Source organism: Ambystoma mexicanum, chromosome 10 (assembly GCF_040938575.1).
Source record: "Ambystoma mexicanum isolate Mex_15411 chromosome 10, UKY_AmexF1_1, whole genome shotgun sequence".
In the NCBI taxonomy this organism is placed as follows: Eukaryota; Metazoa; Chordata; class Amphibia; order Caudata; family Ambystomatidae; genus Ambystoma; species Ambystoma mexicanum.
In genome coordinates, this window is record NC_090932.1 from 1,554,267,758 (window position 1) to 1,554,286,065 (window position 18,308).

The 18,308-nt window shown below is 47.2% G+C and overlaps 1 protein-coding gene across 1 annotated transcript in view; it reads left to right on the plus strand.

The window, feature by feature from the left end:
• Window positions 1–18,308, plus strand: part of LOC138492569 (serotransferrin-2-like) — a 545,198-nt gene that overhangs the window by 129,586 nt on the left and 397,304 nt on the right. The window lies entirely within an intron of this gene.

Consider the following 18,308-nt stretch of genomic DNA (forward strand, 5'->3'; position numbering starts at 1 on the left):
TAGTGGCAATGCGGCAGACTGGTCGATCCCTCTAGTAAATGAAGATGATCCGGTCCTCCATGATTTTCAAGCTTTTCAGCTCAGTATGGAAAAACTGTTTGCAAGACATTCACAGGGGCAGGCCTTGGACAATGAGCTTCTTTCGTTGCGACAAGGTAATCAAGACCTTTTGGCTTATATTGCGTCTTTCAAAAGACTGATAGTGGAAACTCACTGGCCTGAGGACAAAAGGATTACGCTGTTTTATAGAGGTCTACGCGGAGAGCTCAAAGATGTGTTAGCCCAAGTAGTGAATCCCCCACAAGATTGTTCGGACTATATAGACTTAGTCGTTCAAATAGATCACAGACTGCAGAACAGGAAGGCCGATCGTTCCAAGTTTGATGCTCGAGTATTTTCCAAACCGCCAACTCCTTCCAAAGGAGTAGACTCCGGGGAACCCATGCAAATAGGGGGTCTGAAAGGTCCTCTAACACAAAAGGAGCGGGAAAGGAGAAAACAGTTGCAATTATGCCTCTATTGCGGAAACTCAGGGCACTTTCTTCGAGACTGTCCGGTGAAACCTGCCAAGAAGGCAGTAGGAGCTGGAGTTACCAAAGTTACAAACTCTGAGCAGGGAAACGACCTCGCCCGACAAGAATAGAGGTCCTCTTGCCAAGCGTGAAAACCAGTTCCGTGACCTCGCATTTCGTGATACCTATGGCCCTCATTAGCCCTGATAATCCGGATCGATTACATGCAATTGAAGCTTACGTCGACAGCGGTGCCATCGGCAATTATGTGGATCATGAAATGGTTTTGAGGATGAATCTAACTCTTTGTCCCAAGGCTGTAAAGGACGTCATTACTACGGTGGATGGTACGGAGATAGCCTCCGGGCCAGTAACGCATACCACTCAAGAAGTGACGCTAGTAAGTCAAGATGGACACCATGAGAAGATCGTGTTCGATGTGATCAAGGCCCCTCAGTTTCAGATTATTCTAGGAATACCTTGGTTAGAGAAACACAATCCTCTGATCGATTGGCGAGCAAGAACGGTCCAGTTTCCAGAATGTGTCTCTACTTGTCACCCTCCACCTGGTGTTGCACTGGCAGCAATTTCTTCAGAGACTCCCCAGTTACCTCCCGAATACCTAGAATACCAAGATGTTTTCCGGAAGGATCAGGCTAACTCTCTACCTCCTCATAGGTCTTATGACTGCCAGATCGACCCGATACCCGGATCTACTCCTCCTTGTAGTAGAATTTATGCCCTCACCGAGCCTGAGAACCTTCACCTTCGACAATACCTAGATCAATACCTGGCAAATGGGTTTATTCGTCCTTCCAAGTCCCCTGCTTCTTCAGCTTTGTTCTTCGTTCCAAAAAAGGAAGGAGACCTTAGAACTTGTATAGATTATCGCTCCCTGAACCAGATCACCGTTAAGAATAGATATCCGTTACCTTTGATCCCTGAACTCCTGGACCAAGTCAGAAAAGCATGCATATATACAAAGCTGGATCTTAGAGGAGCTTACCACTTGGTACGAGTAAAAGAGGGCGATGAATGGAAGACGGCCTTCCGCACCAAGTATGGGCTATTTGAATATCAGGTCATGCCCTTCGGACTTTGTAATGCCCCGGCCGCCTTTCAATATTTTATGAACGATGTCCTCAGAGAGCTCATAGATGTGTGTGTTGTTGTTTACATTGACGACATCCTCGTTTATTCTTCATCGGAATCTGAACATCGAAAACACGTGAAAATGGTCCTCGAAAGATTGCGTCAACACAAACTTTTCGCTAAGTTGGAAAAATGTGTTTTCAACGTGACTGAAGTTGAATTCTTGGGATTCATATTATCACCTGGCGGAGTGCGTATGGATTCAAAGAAGGTCGATGCAGTTCTCAAATGGCCATCACCATCCTCCGTAAAAGGTGTGCAAAGCATGTTAGGCTTCGCTAACTTTTACCGCAGGTTTATCCCCGAATTCTCTCGAATAGTCCAGCTCATCACTGCCTTGTTAAAGAAAAACAAACGTTTTGAATGGTCTACCGAGGCGGAACAAGCTTTCCAGGATTTGAAGACTAAATTTATCTCTGCACCAATCTTAAAACACCCTCGCCCGAACTCCCCTACATCGTGGAAACTGATGCTTCAAGCCTTGCCATGGGGGCAGTTCTATCACAAAAGGACCCGGTAACCAATCAGTTGCATCCCGTGGCATTTTGGTCCCGCAAATTCTCGCCTCCTGAAATCAATTACATGATTACTGACAAGGAACTTCTGGCTATCAAGTCTGCCTTTAAGGCTTGGCGGCATTATCTGCTGGGGGCCCGACACACCGTTACTGTGATTACGGATCACCGAAACCTGCAATATTTGAAAACCGCAAAAGCCCAATCCTCTAGACAACTCCGTTGGGCATTATTCTTTGCCGAGTTTGACTTCATAATTACCTATCGACCTGGTACAAGAAACGGTAAAGCTGATGCCCTTTCTCGGATGGGAGTGGAAGAACACTTGATCAACCCTAAACCTGTACCAATCATTCCCGAACAAAGAATTCTGGGTGTAATCGCCACAGAATCCATAGAGGAAGTTAAGGATAAAGCCAGGCAACTTGTAACTCCAGCAGACATACAGAATTGCCATCTGCAGGGAAAGGACTTTGCAGTAAAGGACAACTTATTGTATTTCCAAGAACGATTATACCTACCCAGCACAGATTTACAGAAAAAAGTAATCTCTTGTTATCACGATTCTTTAATGGAAGGACATCCCGGTATGGCCAAGACCTCAGAAAAGATCAAGCGCTACTTCTGGTGGCCGTCTTGGAAAAAAGATATCAGAGACTTTATAATGTCTTGTGGAGTATGCGCCCAAAACAAGAGTCAAAAGGAAAGACCAGCAGGCCTCTTACGCCCTATTGACATCCCACCTCGCCCTTGGCATACGCTTTCTATGGACTTCATCACCGATCTACCTCCATGCTCCGGATACAATACGATTCTAGTAATCGTGGACTTATTCTCCAAGATGGCGCATTTCATTCCGCTCAAAGGCTTGCCAACAGCAGCAACTCTGGCCCGAGAATTTCTCGAAAACATCGTCCGACTGCACGGTTTTCCTTCGGTTCTAATTTCGGATCGAGGTAGTCAATTTATTTCTCATTTTTGGCGAAGTTGCTGTCGGTCGGCTCAAATTGATGTGAGACTATCGACCAGTCACCACCCTCAGACCGACGGACAGACCGAGAGGACCAATCAAACTCTGGAACAGTATTTACGCTGCATGCTGCAACAAACTGAAAAAACTTGGAAAGACATCCTTTGGATAGCCGAATATGCCTACAATAACTCTGTCCATTCGGGAACTGGGAAAACCCCGTTTTTTCTTTTGTACGGCAGTCACCCTCGAACCTCGGAGTTGGATCCCCTCCAAGATCTTGAAACACCAGCAGTAGACTACCTGCATTCTACAATCACCCAAGCCTTTAAGGAAGCTGTTTCTCACCTTCAAAGGGCTAAAGAACAATACAAGAAAGGAGCAGATCAACATCGGAAGGAAGCCCCTCAATATCAAGTAGGGGATCAAGTCTGGTTATCCACCAAATATCTACCTCTAAAAGGGCCACGCACATTCAACCCAAGATACCTTGGTCCCTATTCCATCACTACCATAGTAAACCCAGTAGCGGTCAAGTTGGACTTGCCCCCGCACATGAAGATACATCCGGTCTTCCACGTCTCTCTATTAAAACCCGTGCAACCTCAAACGCGACTAACCAAATCTCCAAAACCTATCCTAGTTGATGGAGAACTCGAGTTTGAAGTCAAAAGCATTCTGGACTCCAAGATCTCCAAATCTAAACTATTCTACCTAATTGACTGGAAAGGCTACGGCCCCCAAGAGAGATCCTGGGAACCTGCTGAATATGTCCACGCTCCTCGCCTAATCAAAAGATTTCACCGAACATTTCCTGACAAGCCAAAACCCCCGGAGAAGCCCGGTTTGGGAGGGGCCTTGAGGGGGGGTACTGTCATGATCTCTGCTTCCAAAAGGTCAGGGTTTTCCCAACTCCCTTGGAAGCAGATCCATAACCCAGGTTCCGAGTGCCAACCAGTCCCAATTGGGACCTTTTGGACCCAGTCCTGGCGCCAGTGGCACCAGGCTCATAAATATGCCCAGTCCCAGCGCTGGAAGCGCCGGGCTCATAATGCTTGGGTGGACTTACCTGCAGCAGACCATGCTGCTTACTTGCCTGCCAGTTGAGTCTCTGATCCTCTTCTGTTTGGAACTACTTTTCCTGTTGGGTGGGGCAGGAGCCACTCCCTAGATTCAGAACACTGGAACTCTTCTGGAAAGCAGGAACTCTTTTCTTACCTAGGCGTGGCTGTGGAAGGAGACACCTAAGCACTACAGGAGGCTATTTAAACCACACCCGATGGATGAATCTTGCTTTGCGTTATTCTGCATCCTCAGCAGCAGAACGCTCATCGTGTCTTCTGCATCTGATCCTGGGCCTAAGGAAAAAGGCTTACCATTCTGAATCCAGTCTTCAGCAACACCTATAAAGACAAGAAAGAACAGGTTAGCATTACGGTCTTCAGTGACAGCTCTTCACTTACCTGGTCCATCGGCTGTCACCAACGCCTCGCGCTGCATTCCGGCATCTGAAAGACAAAGCTTTACCTACTCTTCGTGCGCTCCGGAAGTCTTCACACTGCATTCCGGCATCTGAAAGACAAAAGCTTACCAACTCTTTGCACGCTCCGGAGGCCTTCGGCGCTGCATCCCGCATCTGAAAGACAAAACAAGGTGCGTTTAAAGACATTGGGGAACTTTAATACTCACGTGCCATTACTCCTTTCCACATCTAACCCAGTGGGTATTCCGGCACCCTGCAGCCGCCCCGAACTTGTACCTGCAAAATAAAAAGACAGTTAGAGCGCATCGTGAAGCAGGCAACAAGCGCTTACTTACGTGCTTCCAGGCGCTTCTATTCATCACACGGGCTCCATTTTCAACTCACTTCAGCCCGCCATCCGCCATCGCCGGAACCCTGCAAAACAAGAGACATCATTACTAAAGACTTTAAAGACATTAGAATTACTCAAAACTTACCGTTCGTGCAGTAAACGACGGACAGCAGTCCTCTGAAGTCAAGAGGCCTGCTCCCCTTATCCAGTGAAGAAACTGGTTACAGCACCCTGCCTCGAGGCAGATGGAGAGCACGGCGTTCACTTACCTAAGGTGAGAGCGTTAACCTTTGGGGTTCTACAGGAGAAGAGAAAGGGAAGAAGAGAGAGACATTCAATAACCCAGTTCATTAATCCCACATTTTCTATCTGCAGACATCTTACCCTTCGAGCCAGACATACAGTGCACAGAGGTCCAGCCCAAAGAGCCAGCCGTGTGTTACACATCACCTTTGAAGATGCGGTATACGCCCCGTCAAGACCGGCGCCTCTACGGGAATCAGGTGAGCGTTACATCTATGCACTTCACTAACTATACATATTATATCAAGTCCAAGATCCAGAAACACCCCAATCTCGAGATGAGCAAACTGCTGACATAGTAGAAAGACAGCCAGGGTTTTCCTAGCATATATCACAAATAGTGCCAGGCCTCTCCCCATTGGCCAAGTCACAAAGCTGAGGGAATTCTGGCATTTAGATAAGAATTGTTGACGCTTGGTAGAGCAGCAGAGAGTAGGCCACCCAGAAAGAAAGGAACATTAGAGGGGGAGACAATGTTTGGAATTCCTCATGCCTACCCAAGAAACCTCAGTTTCCTAACTCTGCATGTCAAGTTGAATTGCCAGGTGTGCACACACTGCAACCCTTCATAAACAATTTGACAAGATCCTCCCCATAATTCCTCCTGGCCTAGAATAACCTGGTTTGCGGTGGCCCCTGGCCCCCATGGTGACCCCAACAGCGAGGTCAAGTTTGGGACTTTGTCACACTGCTGTTAACTAGAATTCTCTGGTATGGAAGAGTTTTGTCCTAATCTGTTTTATGGTACTTTTAATGAAACTTTAACACTGCGAGTTCCAACATGGTGCATTCTGCCACTTTTTGAATGATAGCACTGTAAAACTTTGCTGCATTGATTTTTTGCCACTGCCAAACTTTCCACTTTGATTTCTGCTGCTGTGAGACTTTACCGTTTTGATCTCTTTTAGTGGGAGACTTGCCCCTTTTGATTTTTGCCATTGGGATACTCGGCCCCCTTGGTTCTTGCTACTGCGAGTCTCGGCCCCTTTGAATGTTGCTAGTGTGAAGCTTGGCCACACTAACTTTCTTGCTACTGCGAAACTTTCTTTTTTTTTTTAAAGTATTTTATTGGCATTTGTATAAGTACATAATAACCATCAAACAGTAACATAACAGACAAACAACAACCAGTTAACTACCACAGTCTTCATAGCGCAATGTATTGTTTTTAGTCGTGATGAGGGGGAGGGGGCCGGTGGTCGGCGTTCCAAAGGTCACTGGGGTTGAGTTTCAGGGTTGTCCATTCTTGGGATAGTCCCCAGGCAAGTCCCTGGTAGGGGTGTGCACTCAGGGGGGTTTGTGATCCGAAGCGTACTGGATGTCGCGCAACAGGGCCTTCCATGACTCTAGGGTGTCATTGGCGTTATCGTCGCTTGAGTTGGTTCCATCTTGCCAGGCTCTGGTCTCTGCCTCTGTCCACTTTTCCAGGTCCTTAAGCCAACATTCATGCCTCGGGCCCCCTGGTGACTTCCATGCCATTGCTATGGATCTTTTTGCAAGAATGCAGGCTAGGTCCATTAGTTTGACCAGATGTTTGTATTTGCTCAGTCTGGGATGGGCTCCCATTAAGCATTCCTTTGGGTTCCATTCATATCTTGTGAGTCCCGCATTGGTGCAGGAGCTTTCTACCCTGAACCAGAATTTCGCCGTTTTGGTGCAGGTCCAGAACATGTGGATCATGTCCGCATTATCATTTGCGCACCAGGGGCAGTTCGGAGATGCTTGTTTATTGAAGGTAGCAACTCTTAGTGGGGTCATGTATGTTCTGTATAGAACATTTAATTGAACTTGTTTAAATCTAATGTTCCTTGACACCTCTTTGGGGTATAGTAATATTCGCTCCCATTCACTATCAGATAGTGTGATCCACAATTCGGTTTCCCATTTTTGCCTCAGGGTTGCGCTTTTTAGATTGGATCTATCGTTCAGTTTGATGTATAAGCGGGAGCCCGGTTTCCAACCATCTGCTAAGTCGTACATTTCCTGGAGGAGGGGTCCGGTGGGGGTTCCTCTGGCCAGACAGGCCATTGTGCCCTGGCTATCATCTTGAGGTGGTGGTACCACAGGAATTGGGCACTCAAGATGCCTTTGTTAGCTTGTAGCGATTCAAGTTCTCTGAACATGCCGTCTTCAAACATGTCTCCCCATGTGTAGATTCCGGCTCTCTCCCATTTCCTGGCTGTCGCAAGGTCCGCCTGAGTTTTGCATACGTCCGCCAGAATGGGAGTGTTGGGATTGTAGGGATGTTTTAATTGTCAAAGGAAGCCAGTTCTAGCCCATATCTGCCTGCCCAGGGTAACAATCATGGGAACTTCAGATGTTTGTTTCATCGGGTTCCAAAGCATTTCTTTGGGGAATAGCCTGGAGGTCACTTGTCGCAGGAGCCCCACTTCGGCTGACGGGTCGTCGGAGAGCCATTTCGTCACGTGGCTGAGCTGTGCAGCTAGATAGTACCTTTGTAGATCCAGTAGTTGTATCCCTCCTTCCTTGTACGTGAGCGTAAGTGTAGGTAAGGAGAGCTTGTGTCTGGATGACCCCCATATGAAGTCCTTGATTAGAGAGTCCAGTTTTCTGAAGAAGGGAGGTCTGATGTAGTAGCAGACGTTCGTGAAGTGGTATAAAAATCGGGGGAGAACTATCATCTTGACTATTGCCGCTCTGCCCATCACTGCCAGTGGTAGCTTCGACCAAAAGTTCATGGATTTGCGGGGCCTCTCGCTGCTTTTTCAGTGTTGTGTTCATGCCTGAGTGCAGGGGTATGACACACGTCGACTCCTAGGTACTTAAAACTTCTCCAATTGCCATTGTATCCCGACGTCTGGTAGATCAGACTTCCACTGGCCAGACCCCTGAGTCTGGCCAGTGGAAACGCACATGGTTTTAGCTTACTAAATGTTATCCAGGAGTATCGGGCATAGTTATCTATGATGCCCAATGCGGCTTGTGCGTTGAGCTGAGGGTTATTCAGGTACAGGAGAACGTCGTCCGCGTACATGGATATTATGGAATGGTAACTGCCCAGCTTAATGCCCGCGTCAAAGTATTGTTTCCTGAAGTAGGCGGCTACTGGCTCCAGGCCTAGTATGTATAACATCGGGGACAGCGGGCATCCTTGCCTCGTGCCCCGCTGTATCTCCCAGGCTTTGGACACCGTCCCTCCAGTCTTCACTCTCGCTGCCGGTGAGTTATACAGCACCTCGACCCATTTTACAAAGCCCTCGCCAAAGCCGAATTCCCTTAGTATCTCGAACAGCCACTCCCAGTAGATAGAATCGAAGGCTTTTATGGCGTCTAGTGATAGCAACGCTAGGTCCTCGTCCCGATCATAGGTCTCTGCCATGATTTGTTGGAGCCTCCTCAGGTTTGCGGTAGTATTGCGTCCTGGAACAAAACCATTCTGGTTCACATGAATCAGGGTTCCCACCACCCTCGCCAGCCTCTTAGCCAGTATCGTGGTCAGGATCTTGCAGTCATAATTTAGCATGGCGATTGGGCGGTATGATTCACAGTTGTCGTCAGGTTTGTTGGGTTTAAGTATAGGGATGATAATTGTTTCTTTCATGGAGTTGGGTAGGATTCCATTTTCATATGCCTCCATATACACCTTATGTAGTATCGGGGTGAGGGTCGCTTCATACGCTTTATAGAATTCTGGCGGAAGCCCATCACTCCTGGGGGTCTTGCAAGTGGCTAGTGATCTAATCGCCTCCGTCACGTCTTCTGGAGTGATTTCCGCGTCCAGTAGCTCGCTTTGGGCCTCCGTCAGTCTTGGGAGCTCAATCTCTGCCAGTGTAGCCCTTATGTCCTCCACCGATATTTTGGTGTTGTGGGCATACAGTTTGGAGTAGAAGTCTGCAAACGCAGAATTAATATCTTGTTGCGTCCTGTGGGTTGTCCCCCTTTCATCTGTTATTTCGGTTGTGAGGTGTCTTGGGAACTCGCGTTTACACAGCCAGGCCAACATTCTACCAGGTTTATCTGCTTCTTTGTGTGCACTGGCTATGTAGGTCGTGTAGTCGAATTTAGACAGTCTATTCCAGGCCGAAAGGCATTCCTCCCGGGTGCCTTTAGTTCAGTTTCAGCGTCCGGCGTCGATTTCGGATTCCAGGTATGTAATCTTGTTCTCCAGATCCTCCAGTTCCGACTCCAGATGTTTACGGATGCAGCCCGCTCCGGATATGACTTCTCCACGTGTCACAACCTTCATGGCCTCCCATAGTGTGCTCCAACTTGACACTGTGCCTTTGTTGATGTCTAGGTATTCTTCCAGTTTAGCACCAAGTTCCTCCTTAAATGCGTGGTCAGTGAGTGCTGCCGGTGGTATTCTCCATTGGCGGTCTGGGTCCTCTAGGAGCCCATTGCATAATCAACGGAGAGTGATCGGATATGGTTCTGCCTAGATACATTGTGGAATCTACTTGTTGAGCCAGTTCACTGTCTATGAACAAATAGTCTATCCTCGTATGGACATTGTGTGGGGCCGAGTAATAGGAATAGCTCCTCTCTGTGCGGTGTTGTTCCCTCCAGATGTCCACTAGGTCGAGTTGCTCTATTGTGGTGTTTAGCACGTTAGATGCAGTGCTATTTAGAAGGCGGGGGGATCCGATCTGTCCATAGCTCCGTTCCTGATGCAATTGAAATCACCACCCCATATAAATGCACTCTCTCTACGAAGAATCATTTTAGCACTAAGCATTTTGAGGTGTGAGGGTATTCCGTGTTGTGGTAAGTATGAGTTCACCAGGCACACTGATGTGGATTCGATAGTTCCCCATAATATTAGTTATCTGCCCTCTTTGTCGGCTTTGTAGTCCAGTAGCTGGAAAGGCACTGTCAGGTTTACCCACGTGAACACTCCTCTAGCAAATTTGGAGTATGGCGCCCCTCTTCCGGTCCCACCCCATCTCTCGGATAGTTTAGCTGTGGATTCTTCTGTGAGATGGGTCTCTTGAAGCATCGCTACAATACCTTTTTCCTGCGCAGGTAGGAGTGGATCCGATTCCTTCTCAGGTATGTACCCATACCCCTCACATTCCATGTCATCACCTTAAGTTGGAATGCCATTGACTTGATGCTTCGGTCTTATCTTTCTGGTCGCCCCAGGTTTCACGGGGCGGCCCCTTCTCCAGGTGATGAGGCTCTCCGCCTGGGTTCTGGTGTTTCTCATGCCCGGCCCCCAAGGACCTCCGGTCCCGTGCTTCCCCTTCCTTAATATTTTGAAGACTGTGGTGTGAACAAAACGATTAACAAACTGGAACTGGTGCGCCCAGCAACCACAAGTTCCTGCTGGTGCTCAGGCGCTCTCATACCGTCAGGACCCATCCGGGTGTCGGGCACGAGTGAGGTCGGTCAGGCAACTGGCCTGTCCTGAACTGTTTGTGGGGGTAGGGCTCTGTGCCTGGCGTGGGCCAAGCGAGAGCCGCATCTATGTAGCTAACTGTTGGGTGGTTTACTTTCTCATTGGTTATTTGCCTTGTGTCTGTGTTAGCTTTGTGAGTCATGGATCCGTCCATGTCTCAAGCGCCGACGGAGGTGATTCTTCCGCTTTCCATGGGTTGAGGGTCTTTATCTGCAGCTAGGTTGTTGTCTTCCAGCCACATATTGGCGGCTGCTGGGGATTCCAGGGAAATCGCCCTCCCCTTGTAGATCACTTTCAGTCTGGAGGGGTATAATAACATATACTTCAGGTTCAGTTGCCTGAGCCGGGCTTTAATCGGCACAAATTAGTTCCTCTCTCGTTGTACCTTCGGGGTGTAATCGGGGTAGATTGCTATCTTGGAGCTCGCACGTTCAATCGGGCCCTCTTCTCTGGAGTGCCGGAGGATGGTCTCTCTATCCTGGAAGTTGAGTACTTTAGCGATTTATAGCGATTTATAGGGCGAGGATGCGAGCCCTGCGGCGGGTCGCTTTTGAAGAGATGTATGCGCCCTTTCGATCGAGAATCCTTGCGTTAACCTTCCAACACCCACCTCCTGCTGTATCAAGGACTCTATGTAGGCTGTCGGATTCGAGCCTTCGCTTCCTTCCGGGACCCCAAGTATTCTGATGTTGCTGCATCTGGCCCGGCCCTCGGCCTCCTCAGCTCTGGCCTCAAGTGTGAACACCTTTCGTTCCAGGTCCAGCACCTTAGCTTTCAGCTCCAATGTGTCGTCTGACGTTTCTTTTATGGTCGTTTCGGCAATGGTCACTCTTTCTGTTAAGTTGCGGGCATCCTGGAGCATGAGTTGTAATTCGGATTTAAACTCCCCGATTCTGGAGTCTATAAATGACCGTAGAGATGCTATAGCCTCCAACACCTGGGCTTGATTTTCGGGGGAGTCCGCCGGTTTTGCTTGCGGAGGTTCGGGGGTGGAGGTACGTGGCTGCGGAGGAGATTTCGCTTTAGCGGATACATACGTATCCATGGTGCCTGTTTTTGCATTATTTCTGGCCGCCATGGTAAGGGACGTTCAGAGACGCCACTCAGTCAAGTCTGGGTAGGTGATAGTGGACGTAGCCTCCTCAGCAATGCCCACACCAGCCCGGTGAAGTTAGTGTGCGGGCTGGGGGAGCTTATGATTCCAGGGGTGGGAGGGTCAGCATTCAGCGTGTACTGGAAGGTGGTCCAGGCCAGTCCGCAGCATGTGGGGACAGTTTTCGCAGGTCTACAGGGATCAACAAGGAGGTAGCTCTCACTCCTCGGCCGCTTCGGAGGCCGGAGCCCAGGGCCCAGGCCCAGTCTCCCAGGGCGGGAGCGCCCACTTGTCTCTCCGGTCAGCCACTGCAACTACGCGGCAGGACCAGGGCCGTGTTGTCGTCACAGCGTCGAGGGACGATTCGCCAGCGACTAGGACAGCGGCAATTCAGATCGGGCCCGGGTGGAGGGGCAGGCTCCTCCTTATTTTTTCGGTCGTGGCAGCAGCTTGTGGGTCGGCTTCGCTGCGAAGGCGGTTAGCGTTTTCCTCCGGCGCCGGCCTCAATAGATGGCTGCCAACTTGGGTCCCGCCAGCGGTGGGGGGGGACCTTTGCAGGGGAGAATCCGTGGGTCTGGAGGTCCGAACCCAGGAGAAAACCACAGGATCGTGTCAGGAGCCGGTTCTCCTTCACTCGGAACCGGTTCTTTCCGTCATAGATGTAATTTCGGGCAGGCAAAAGGATCAAGATACGGCGTCTCGGCCAGAGCACGGCGACTCAGCTTCCACTCGCCATAAGCTCCAGGCCACGCCCCCTACTGCGAAACTTTATAACCTTTATTCTCCACCATCTTGAACTGCAGCACTGTGGACCTCCTTCTCTCTGAACTTCGCCACTGTGAAACCCTGTCACTTAAACTCTACCATTATGAGGTTTTGCCACTTTGCTTGCACTACCACGGAGCATTCTACCACTTTTTGAATTATGGCACTGTGAAACATTGCTACATTCATTTTTGCCACTGTGAAACTTTGACACTGTGATTTCTGCTACTGTGAACCCCTGCTACCTTTATCTCTGCCGCTGTGAGTCTTTGCTGCTTTGATTTCTGCTACTGAGAGACTTGGTCCCATTTAAATTGTGCCAGTAAGATACTCGGCCACCTTGATGCTTGTTACTGCGAGATTAGGCCCTTTTGAATCTTGCTACTGTGAAGCTTGGCCACTCTGACTTTCTTGCTACCACCATCACACTCCACCAGGTTTATAGTCATAATGTCGAAAACAAAAATGTCGAAAGTCATAATGTAGAAAAAAAAATGTCGAAAAAAAAATGTCGAATTTTTTTTTCAATACATTTTTTTTTCAAATGGGGGGTTCCCTTATTTTATTTTTGTATTTTACCCATTTTTTATACTTACCAAACCCAAAAAATACATATAAATAAAAAAATAATAGATTTGACTTTTTTTTTTCGACTTTTTTGTCATTTGACATTTTTCTTCGACATTTTGACTGACCACCCACTCCACCATCTTGAACTGTACACTGGGAACCTCCTTCTCACTGAACTTTGCCACCGTGAATTGCTGTCACTTTAGACTTTGCCACTATGAGATTTTGAGACTTTGCTTGAATTGCTCACTTTGAATTTTAATGCTGCAAATTCTGCCACGGTGCAATCTGCCACTTTTTGAATGATACCACTGTGAGCCTTCCTTTCTCTGACTTCTGCTACTGCTGAGTTTCTATCACTTTAAACCTTCCCACTTGTGCCTGCAGTCGTCACTTTGAATTCTCCACGGTAAAATCTTAGCACTTTGAATTCTTGCAACAATGCCTCTTGCCAACCTGAACCTTCTCAGTGCGAGACCCCTTCCTGTAATTTCTGCCACGGGGAAATCTTGCCACTCTGAACTCTTTTACTGTGAGGCTCCCTCCCTCTGAACTTTACCACCGTGAGACTTTGTCACTTTGAACTTGGCCACTGTACGCTCCACTGCCCTGAATTCTATCACTAAAAGAAAATGGGACATCTGATTTTTCCCACGATGAGACTCTACAACTCTGATGTCAACTACTGTTAGAGCTTGCCACTCTTTTGCACTTTACCACAGTGAGGATTTTCCACTGCAAGGTCTTCCCCTCCTGCATATCACCGCTTGGAATTTTGCCACTGTGAGAGCCTGTGACTGCTGCTTTGAAACACTCTGCCTCTCCGACTTCAATCCATTCGAGAAGTTGCACCCCTCTGGGACACTCTGACTACCCGAGACATTCTGCCCACTGGCATATCCTGCCCTGCAATAGTTTGCAGGGCAGGATATGCCCTCCAAGGATAGTTTGCCCCCCTGGACAGCTGGCCCTCTGGGACACCCTGCCCCAAGGATAGTGTGCCACCCAAAGATAGTGTGCCACCCTAAAGATAGCACGCCCCGCAAGGACAGTTTCCCCTCCCCCACCCAAGGACAGTTTGCCCCCCCCAGGACAGTTTACTCCAAGGAGAATTTGCCCTCGGGATAGTTTACCCCAAAGGATAGTTTGCCCCCAAGGACAGTGTGCCTCCTAAGATACTTTGCCCCCCTCGAGGATAGCTCCTCCCACCTATGATAGTCCCCGCCAGGATAGTTTGCCCCCAAGGCTAGTTTTCCCCTCGGATAGTCTGCACGACGCATAGTCTGCCTCAAGAACAGTTTGCACCCAGAAATACTTTGCCCCCAAGGATAGTTTGCCTGCATAGTTTGCCTGCCAAGGATAGTTTATGCCCCAAGAATAGGTTGCAACCCTCAAGAATAGTGTACCCAGCAAGAATAGTGTTCCCCCCAAGATTAAATTGTCCCACTAAGGATAGTTTGCCCCCAAGGATACCATCCGCTAAATGGGAAATTGGCGAGAAATACTAACCAAGGAAAAGGTAATACTGGACATAAAATACATGCAACTAGACATCAAGAACTACACAGAAATAACTAAAACAACAACTTGATCCAGAAAAACAGACACAGTCAAAACAAGTGAAAAATGCCTCGCACTAGGAAAGAACAAACCAGGCGCAAGAAGACCAACTATCTCAAATCACCTTGCTGGAGAGCCAACTAACACCAAGAAACAGAAGACACCACAGTCAGGAAAATATCCGCTTTGCAAGACAAGACCAAAATCAATATACTTATCGCATCACCTATCTACCTAACTATGTTCCCTGCTAGCCTGCCCCGCTCCCCCCAAACCCCATTGTCATACACCCTCCCACACACAATACAAACCCCTAAACAAATGCACCTGCTGTTTAATGGAATGTCCAGTGCAATGCACTGAAGCACACGTTTCAACTTCTTCCTACACTTTTATTTTAAAACAAAACCATTCCGGAACGGTTTATTTTTAAAATAAAAGTTTAGGAACAGTAAAACTTAATTTAAAAAGCAGAGGAGCATCGCTCCCACCCACTTCTACCACTGCCTACTACCCAATCAACCACAAACACCATAAACCTGCAAGAAGGGATGCTGAAAACACAACGAAAAGACACAAAGCCCAAAGAAGCTTAAAGGAAAGTCCTGCACTCAACATCCCATTCCTCACAGACTACTGGCAAGCCTCAGAGAATCACCAACATGCCAGATCAATGTCAGAACATACCACGGAAATATATGAACTCCTAAGTGAGGGAGGAACAGACATCCTATTCCTCACCAAAACATGGCTAACACAAAATCTCAAGATAGTTGCGCATTATTCCTTGTCCAACAAATTCAAACTGAAACAAGCCAACAGAGAAGGAAAAAGAGGAGGAGACCTCACTGCCGCAAACAAAGCCCACCTAAAGATGACAACTGTTATCACTCATCTACAGACCACTGACATACGGCACTGCTTTAATGGACACATATATGGAGGCCATCTCCAACATTGCCATAAAATATGACCACCTGATCATACTAGGAAAATTCATCCTTTGGTTTGGGGAAGAAAACAAGTACTCGCCTGAATTGCTAACAAATCAACTGTCAATGATGCACCTACAGCAACTGGTGGAGGAGGCAACCCACACAGCGGGGCACACTCTAGATATAATATTTTGCAAGAGAAATCTGGTTTCAATGGCACCTGCAATGCAGATCCTATAGAGCGACCACCTCACAATACCATTCATGATCCACCCGCCAACACAAATACAAGCTAACGCCCAAAGATACCACCCATTTCAGAAGAGAAACAGTAAATCCATAGACACTGTGGACCTAAAGACCCCAGACTGGAATCTACAAAACCATTGATCACCATCTTGAACTCAACCAACATTGAAGACAAAACTGAGAAAATAAAACAATGGATCACCAAAACACTTGATGACATCACACCAGAAAACCCATTCATCCCTTCAAAAAAGAAAACACGTGTGGAATGGTTCATACCTCACCTAAGAGCTTTGAAAAATAACGAACAGAAACTGCAACAAGAATGGAGGAAAAAGTATAATCAGCAAAACCAACTTCACATGAAAAACAGATACAAATCAGAGATCCTCAAAGCAAAAAACGATACTACATGGAACGTATCACCAATTCAACTAACAGCTAGAAAGAGATGTTCATTATCATCAACGAGCTAAGAAATGCAACATCCTGCAACAGCATACCCACGCTCTCTCGAAAATTACCTGGCAAACCACTTCAAAAACAAAATCACAAGCATCCAGCAAATCATCAAGAGCAGACCCAACAACACCAACAACACCGGAACCAACCACAAGACTAAACAACTTGCCACCTATCTCGGCAGAAAAATGCACAAAGCTAGATAACAAACGCAACTGAGCAGGCACACTGACAGACCCCTGCCTACCAGACATGTGTAAGGCTGTCATTACCCAAAAACACTGGCAGAATACTTCTGCAACATATTCTACCACTCACTAACAACAGGAAACGTAGCACAAAGCTACAAATCATCATACATCACACCACGCCACTCCTCAGGAAACACAGAAGACCTAACCAACTACCGACCAATATCAAGCATCCCATACCCTGCAAAACTCCTGGAAAGCTATGTATATGAACAAATCCTGGAGCTCATAGAAAACAACTGGATACTAGACCAGACACTAGTCCTCTTCAGGCCAATAAGAGGAACAGAAACAGCATTACTGTCTATACTACTAGACCTATCCACAACCTTTGACACAGCGAACCACGAAACCCTCATCAAAAGACTAGGAGAAATAGGAATCATCAACACAGCTTTACTATGGCTAAATTCATTCCAGACAAAAAGAACGGAAAACAACGTGGCTAAGCCCTTTCAAATCAGCCCCACAAAAAACAACCTGCAGATTCCCACAAGGGTTATCACTCTCGTCACTGCTTTTTAACATCCACATGACCCCTCATCAAAAGACATTGACTGATGTGCTACAACTATGCCGATGACACATAAATCTACAAAATCAGCACAAGTGAAAAACCAGACCTAACCCTTACAAACTACCTCACAGAAATAAATGTATCGGCACCAAGAACCTTAAACTCAATCCAGACAAAACAGAAATCATAATCACAGCCTATAGCCCGTAAAACCAACTCCACATTCCATGGCCCGTGGAAATGGGATATCGACCAGAACCCTCCAAAGTAGTTAAACAGCTTGAGATACCAATGGACAACGACTTAACTCTAGAACCCGTAGTTAAGAAGTGCTTCTTCCATCAAACAGATATTACCATTTCTCACCTTCCAACATAGAACACTCGCCATCATCTCCCTCTTCATGTCAAGAATAGACTACGCAAACAGCATCTATCTCGGAATACTGGACCACCTCAACAAAAAATTATAATGAATACAGAACGCAGCTGCAAGACTACTGCTCATACTCACCAAGAGCAAACACACCACACCAGCACTTAGAATCCTACACTGGCTACCAGTCAAAAAAATATTTTCTTCAAGCCTAACCCACAAAGCAAACCATGGCCAAGGAGCGGAACTCGTACAGGAAAATAAATCTCCATTTACAAACAATTTAAAACAATACTCAAAACTGAAATTTGGTGGATGGCATTCTCCTGTAGCTCGGCAAAACTTTGAACTCACTCCCAAAAGAAATTTGAAAAACAGAAGATCACCTAACGTTCACAAAATTACTTAAAACAGAGTTCTTTAACTCACAGAGGTAAACGGAAAACTAGCCATCACAACAGAAGAGAAACACCCAAAACAACCTCAACCTAATTAACTGAAAGCTTGATACCCAGGGAAATAAGGCACTTTAACACAGGACCACTTAGAAGAATCTGAGCCCTACCAAACCAACATCACCCCCGAAGAGAAGGGCACTGAACGGCCTCAACACTAACCAGTATTTATAACTTTCCAATATTCTGCATACTCACCCTAAAACACCAAAACACAACACACACATACCTTTACAAGAGCAGAAAGCTGAAGCCACTACAAACTACATAACATCTGCAATCCCTCCTAAACCAAACAAACTACAGGAAACCAAACCACAAACACACAAACCACCCCATATAGCCTCATACACAAAACACCACCAAACCATTATCAACCAAACAACAAACCCAGCACACAGTGACCGGTTTTTCCAAACTGCAGCTACCAACAGCACACCAAAGCTCTCTT